The sequence below is a fragment of the Schistocerca serialis genome, chromosome 6, assembly GCF_023864345.2.
Source record: "Schistocerca serialis cubense isolate TAMUIC-IGC-003099 chromosome 6, iqSchSeri2.2, whole genome shotgun sequence".
Lineage (NCBI taxonomy): Eukaryota > Metazoa > Arthropoda > Insecta > Orthoptera > Acrididae > Schistocerca > Schistocerca serialis.
In genome coordinates this window covers 107,851,556-107,858,615 of record NC_064643.1, presented here as the reverse complement: position 1 = coordinate 107,858,615, position 7,060 = coordinate 107,851,556, and the positions used below count along the sequence as shown (strand labels likewise).

At 45.2% G+C, this 7,060-nt stretch overlaps 1 long non-coding RNA gene across 2 annotated transcripts in view; it reads left to right on the top strand.

Moving 5' to 3' along the window:
* Window positions 1-493: 493 nt before the first annotated feature.
* The window catches only part of LOC126483612 (uncharacterized), a 101,751-nt gene continuing 95,184 nt past the window's right edge, over window positions 494-7,060 (top strand). Inside the window, exon 1 of one of the 2 annotated variants that reach the window (XR_007587744.1) lies at window positions 494-648. This is a non-coding gene — a long non-coding RNA (uncharacterized LOC126483612). The remainder of the gene's footprint in view (window positions 649-7,060) is intronic. The other variant, XR_007587745.1, reaches the window with a different exon arrangement.

The window sequence follows — 7,060 nt, the reverse complement described above, 5'->3', positions numbered from 1 at the left end:
CATTGTCGATTTTTATGACACTACGTTCACTCTCTATTGCAAAAACTGTGTTAAAAATCAGTATAAATGTTTGCATCGCACCCATCCCATATCGTATTCAGAAGTATTGCTTGCTGGTCGCTCGAGGTGCTGCTATCGCTGGGGACAACGAAAATGAGACGGAGAGTCGCGACTGTTATGTTAGACTATCGTGACAACCAACAAAGAGCGGTCTTGTTCAGTTTGCAGCACGCGTCCATAGCTGCATTCTTCGTAGAAGACCTTGGTGTTTCCCGCGTAGACTTTTGCAGCCGCACAAAGAAAAGGAAAAAGACAACAGAATCTTTATCATGAGGTATTGTGACACCACGCAACCTCTTTCCTTACAAGTTCTGTTGTATCAGCCACGCGTAGCCGGTAACGCCGAAACTTGTTTTCGCTGAGTTAGCGGGAAGTCTGTGCATCAGGTGATTCCCCCGCATTAAACTTGATTTCATTCCTTTAACGTGTTCTGCGGCTTGTCGGGTGGGGAGGGGGCACGGTGATATTACTCGCCTCTCCTCCTCCGGTAAACGCGTTAGTTGCCAAGAGCCCTATAAGACAGCACGCACTGCCAGTCAGTCATCGGCTTCCAGACGCGGAGCTGGGTTCCTGTTGGTGTGTGTCTGTGTAAGTACTGACATTGGGAGATAGTTGTGGCGACACAAATTTGGTGATAAATGTACGGTGTATGCGTGCGCTCTGGCATTGACTGTGTCGTTCCCTTGAAGAATGTGTGTTGTTTGTAGAAGGTCTTCTCCTCAGAATTCTTGTCTGATTTAGTGGGCAAAGAATTGCATGTACATCAAATGGCTGTACTGTAAACCTGAAACTGATTCAACATTTGACTGACACCGATACAAACAAAGAGTTTCAAGTTTCTGTCAAGTACGACTAATTCAGCGCAAGAATCAATATTTTATAAACCTACTACTAGCAGAAATGAGATAGTATGTATGTTATGAAAGTGAATTAATAAGCGTTTGAAATGTTTCTCCCACCTTGCCTATCAGCAGGCTTTAATTGAAGTCCACAATTCACTGGTTGTGATGGACAAATTGGCAAGAAACCGAATGTGAAATGTATCCATTCCGGGACAAAGACGGCAAAAGGTCAATCCAAAGATGAATAGTTTGAGATGTGCTGGGATAAGGATTCTAGTACCCTTGTTGTGATTTACCAAATTGTAATACAGCGTTGGTAGTTAGTAACATGTTGAACTAACGACGTAACCTCAGCGTTTGTGACTTTTCTTGCTCAATAGTTACTGTTGCGTATCGTCAGTTCCTAGAAATCAGACAGATGATAAACTATGGCACATAACAAATAATGCTGCTTCCAGTCCAATACAAACGAGATTCTGGTAAGTGTCTGCAAGATGTGACCGAAGTTATAATGGAATTACAAGTACAGTCGCCCAGTATAATTTGGCAGCAAACACTAATATAGAAAAAATCTGACTTTCCTTGGATTCAGGTAGATTGGCTCTGAGTACTATGGGACTCAACTGCTGAGGTCATTAGTCCCCTATAACTTAGAAATAGTTAAACCTAACTAACCTAAGGACATCACAAACATCCATGCCCGAGGCAGGATGCGAACCTGCGACCGTAGCGGTCTTGCGGTTCCAGACTGCAGCGCCTTTAACCGCACGGCCACTTCGGCCGGCTCAGGTAGATTATATGAATGCTATCTTAAGCTTGGCGGTACAAATATACTTGTACATCGTAGGGTGATTGGTTCTTTTTTAAAATTTATGCCGTTTTTAAGTCTTTATGAACTGGCTACATTATGATGCTGAACGTCTGCAGTGCTGGAATCCCATTTTTGTAATGAGTTTGTTGTTACGATCAAAGCACATACTGTTCAGTCAGCTTGTGATCGTCTTCCATGACTATACCATAATATTTTGAGAAAAAATCTTCAGTCACAACTAAAATTGCTGAGACATACAATTTCCGCATTTACTGTTTCGTCTATCATCTAGAGAAAATTAATTTTTCCTTACGCAGTTGTGTATTAAATTATCTCCCTTCACTTTCTGTTCATGAATCTTGGCTTTCGCCGTTTTAGTATTATACACGGTGTTCTAAGCCCTGAAATGTGTTGGTGTGACTGAAATTTTGTTTCTATTATATTCGTAGGTCTGCATGTATCAACTTGATCTGCAGAACAGCTTTATTACTGCACGACTGCTACGGTCGCATGTTCGAGTCCTGCCTCGGGCATGGATGTGTGTGATGTCCTTTAGTTACTTTTAAGTATTTCTGAGTTCTAGGGGACTGACGACCTCAGATGTTAAGTCCCATAGTGCTCAGAGCCATTTGAACCATTTGGATAGCTTTATTTGTGTAACTTTCGAAGTTAGTGGTGCTGTGTGTGGTGAATCGAAATACTGTACAATGCGAAAAATTTCCATCGTCGGCAGAGCCTTATAAATAAGTCAGCTACTTCATTTTCAAGTTGCGCCATAATCTGTCGAGCGTCAAATCTACCAGTAATGTTGGTAGAGCGATCGAATAATCTACTAGTAGGAGCCTGGCACAGTGCCTTAGGGTGGGACTTATTCCATGGGCTATAGATATTGTTGAGCGAGTTTTGACGGCAGTTAACTTTATTGTTCAAAAGTATGCTCGTTTCTGCTGTCTAACTTGGCAAAAATGAACAAAAGGTCTTCTTTATTACGTTGCAGATGGGAAATAAAAAGAATAGCTAATACTGTTTTTTGGATTCACTGGGCGAAAAGATGCGTGAGAGGAGGCTTGGACTGCAAACTAAGAGTACAGGAATTTCATGTACGGCGTTGCACAGGACGGATTGTCAGGCAGGCACTCGCTCCAATAGGCACTTGTTCTCCAGTCAGTTCGTCCGAATGTGACAAGCGGGGTACCCGTTTCAGCGGAACTGGAGGAGTTAGAAGAGGCCTTGGAAACATTTAGCTCCGCTTAGCACTTCAGACTAGTGTGTCAGTACCATATGTACATAAAGCTATGCACTAGCTCGAACTGATGTCTTACGAAGCAATGACACTGCATCGACAGACGGTAGAGATTCTTTTGCTCGACTTACTGCACTGTTACTGTCTGCAACAGTCTTTGCGTGATAGTTTGATCCTAAAAAATCTCTTCTTCCTGGTGAAGCGTGGCTGCACTCATTCGGATAAAAATTTCAAGCTGACTGCAGAACGTTTCTACTGCTGCCAACGTACATTTCGCGTGAAGACCACAAAAAGATGAGACAAGAGAAATCAGGCATAATATGGAGCCAGATAGACAGTGTTTCCTCCCTTGCTCTGTCTGGAACAGGAAGGGAAATGACTAGTAGTGGCACAAGGTACTCTCCGCCATACACCACATGGTGGCTTGCGATGTATTTACGTAGGTGTAGATACTTGAACTTGCGCAGCAATCGGCATTGGACTTCTGGAAATCTTCACCAGTTACTATCAAGGGCGTTTGCGTGACCTGAAAACAGGAGTGTATTGAGCAATTTCTGCAACATGAATTACTGTGTCGATCTTTTTGCACCAAGCCTAAACTTCTGATAGGTATAATCAAAATATCCACGGGTGTACTGCCGGTCTATAGTGTCCAACGGGCACAATATTTCGGCGATCATACATGTCGCCATCATCAGGTGAACGACGGACTGAGCTCCTGTGAACGTGCCGGCACAGAGATCCGTACGCTATGGCTGCTCAGAGGGAACTGGGTTCGGTCGCGGCGGCGGCCGATTTAAATACCCTCCGCCCGCGGCGCGCTCCCTCCGCCGTCCGTGCCCCGCGCCACGGTGGCGCGGTAGGACAGATTGCGACGGCGTCTGAGATGACGTCGGTGTGATGGCTCTGTCCGCCGTGGTCGTCACAACTATACGTTTGCTCGATTTACTCTTGATTAACCCAATCGCTGGTTCCCAAGCCTTGCTAAGATTATAGCCACAGTCACAGTTTATGAGGTCGTCATTGGTGCGAATTTCGATGGCCTCTCTAACAACGCTGTCCCAGTATCTCGACGTCTGTACCAGAATCCTCGTGCGGTCATACTCCATGGCGTGATTTTCCGACAAACAATGTTCAGCGACCGCCGACTTGCTCGGATAGATCAGTCGAGTGTGCCTCTGGTGTTCACGGCATCGATCCTCGACGGTACGCATCGTCTGACCAATACACGACTTGCCACATTGACACGGAATCTGGTACACGCCGGCCTTCCTCAAACCGAGGTCATCTTTGGCGCTCCCCACCAGTGCACGAGTTTTATTTGGAGGACAAAACACAGTTCTGACCTGGTGTTTCTTCAGAATGTGGGCGATTTTCCCCGAGAGTGCGCCTGTGTGTGGAATAAATGCAGTGCCTACCTCCCCCCTCGTGACTTCATCCATCTCAACAGGTTGTGTTGCAGTGGTTGGGCGGAGAGCACGTTGAATCTGCCACTCTGAGTACCCATTTTTTCTTTTTCTTTTTTCTGATAGGTATGTCGTAAACATGACAGTCTTTTCGGAACTATTCCGTAGTGTTCACACAGGTTGGCGAACGCAGTTCATGCCTTCAAATATGCCCACTGACGTTGAACTAAACCATTAATGACCTCACTGGCTTCGACGACTTGGTTCACTGATGGCAAAACAGTTGTGGACAGAATTAGACATGAACTGTAAACCACACTCTACAGTGTCTCAAACTGCACTATAGGCTCCATTTGTGGAGGAACAAAGTTAGTTCTCATCCATTGCCGGCATTACCTAATAACGCGCCTCTGCCGTTGCACAGCTCCAAGATCAGCTTCAGCGTCGCCATACCTGGACTGCTAAAAATTTCTTACTAAAGATAAATGGAGGCAAGTCAAGCATTTGCAACGAAGCCCCTGAGAAAGGTACAATGAAAGTACAAGGTGCATTCAAGTTCTAAGGCCTCCAATTCTTTTTCTCCAGACTGGAAAGAGATAGAAACATGCGCATTGTTTTAATATGAGGCTGCGTTCATTGTCAATACGTCCCAGAGATGGCAGCACCGTATGGCAGATGGAATTTTACCGCCAGCGGCGAGAATGAGAACTGTTTTAAATACTTAAAATGGCGACGTTTTCCTTACTTGAACAGCGTGCAATCATTCGTTTTCTGAATTTGCGTGGTGTGAAACCAATTGAAATTCATCGACAGTTCAAGGAGACATGTGGTGATGGAGTTATGGATGTGTCGAAAGTGCGTTCGTGGGTGCGACAGTTTAATGAAGACAGAACATCGTGTGACAACAAACCGAAACAACCTCGGGCTCGCACAAGCCGGTCTGACGACATGATCGAGAAAGTGGAGAGATTTGTTTTGGGGGACCGCCGAATGACTGTTGAACAGATCGCCTCCAGAGTTGGCATTTCTGTGGGTTCTGTGCACACAATCCTGCATGACGACCTGAAAATGCGAAAAGTGTCATCCAGGTGGGTGCCACGAATGCTGACGGACGAGCACATGGCTGCTCGTGTGGCATGTTGCCAAGCAATGTTGACGCACAACGACAGTATGAATGGGACTTCCTTTTCGTCGGTTGTGGCAATGGATGAGATGTGGATGCCATTTTTCAATCCAGAAACAAAGCGCCAGTCAGCTCAATGGAAGCACACAGATTCACCGCCACCAAAAAAATTTCGGTGTCCGTGTTCTGGGACAGCAAGGGCGTAATCCTTACCCATTGCGTTCCAAAGGGCACTACGGTAACAAGTGCATCCTACGAAAATGTTTTGAAGAACAAATTCCTTCCTGCACTGCAACAAAAAGTCCAGGAAGGGCTGCACGTGTGCTGTTTCACCAAGACAACGCACCCGCACATCGAGCTAACGTTACGCAACAGTTTCTTCGTGGTAACAACTTTGAAGTGATTCCTCATGCTCCCTACTCACCTGACCTGGCTCCTAGTGACTTTTGGCTTTTTCCAACAATAAAAGACACTATCTGTGGCCGCACATTCACCAGCCGTGCTGCTATTGCCTCAACGATTTTCCAGTGGTCAAAACAGACTCCTAAAGAAGCCTTCGCCGTTGCCATGGAATCATGGCGTCAGCGTTGTGAAAAATGTGTACGTCTGCAGGGCGATTACGTCGAGAAGTAACGCCAGTTTCATCGATTTCGGGTGAGTAGTTAATTAGAAAAAAAATCGGAGGCCTTAGAACTTGAATGCACCTCGTAAGTGGCGCATATTTCACACGAAAAAGATTAAGTACTTTAACATGCAGCAAGGTAGACATCGAATTTGTGTAAGCTAATGAATTCGTGACGTTCAAATGTATGAAAAGCCCAGTATAATACGTGATCAGATATGATATACAAGATAGTCGTTATGGCTGTCAACAGATATCAGTTCAGAATATTTTATATCCCTTCTGAACATCATCTCAGAAAATTTGCTAAGAAATAACTTTACAATCTGCTAGAAATAGACTTGTGAGAGAACGAAGCTATTTGTAAGACACACACACACACACACACACACACACACACACACACACACACACACACACACACAGTATGTGCATTATATGTATATGTCTGAGATCTTCTCCCAAATGCCTAAATCGATTTCAACCGAATTTGGCACAGAAACAACAGGTTTCACAAGTACCAGCACAGTGGGGCTTATGACCTCCTAACACCAATAGGAGTAGAGGTGCGTGTTTTTCCCAGCTTCTGGTGTATTGGCTTTTCTGCATGACAGGCATAGTCTGTGGGAACAGTATCGACCTGCCAAATCAACCTACTTTGCAGGGCAGCCTACATGCCAGGGGCAAGAAACAATTTTACAGGTCCCAGCATGAAGGCTGCACAGCATGACAAGCATCTTCCGCTGCAATAATATGAGCCAGCTTAATCAAACTACTTTGCAGGGTGGCCTGTACATTAGGGCCAAATAAATGATCTTCAAGACACTTATGTCCAGCGTGCCCTGCATGAAGGCTTGTTGTGGGTGTAGTAGAGGGAGTAGAAGTTGTGGGAACAGTAGTGGGAGTGGCTGGGGACAAGTTGAGATGGATAGATGGTGGTGATGGTCAGAGCC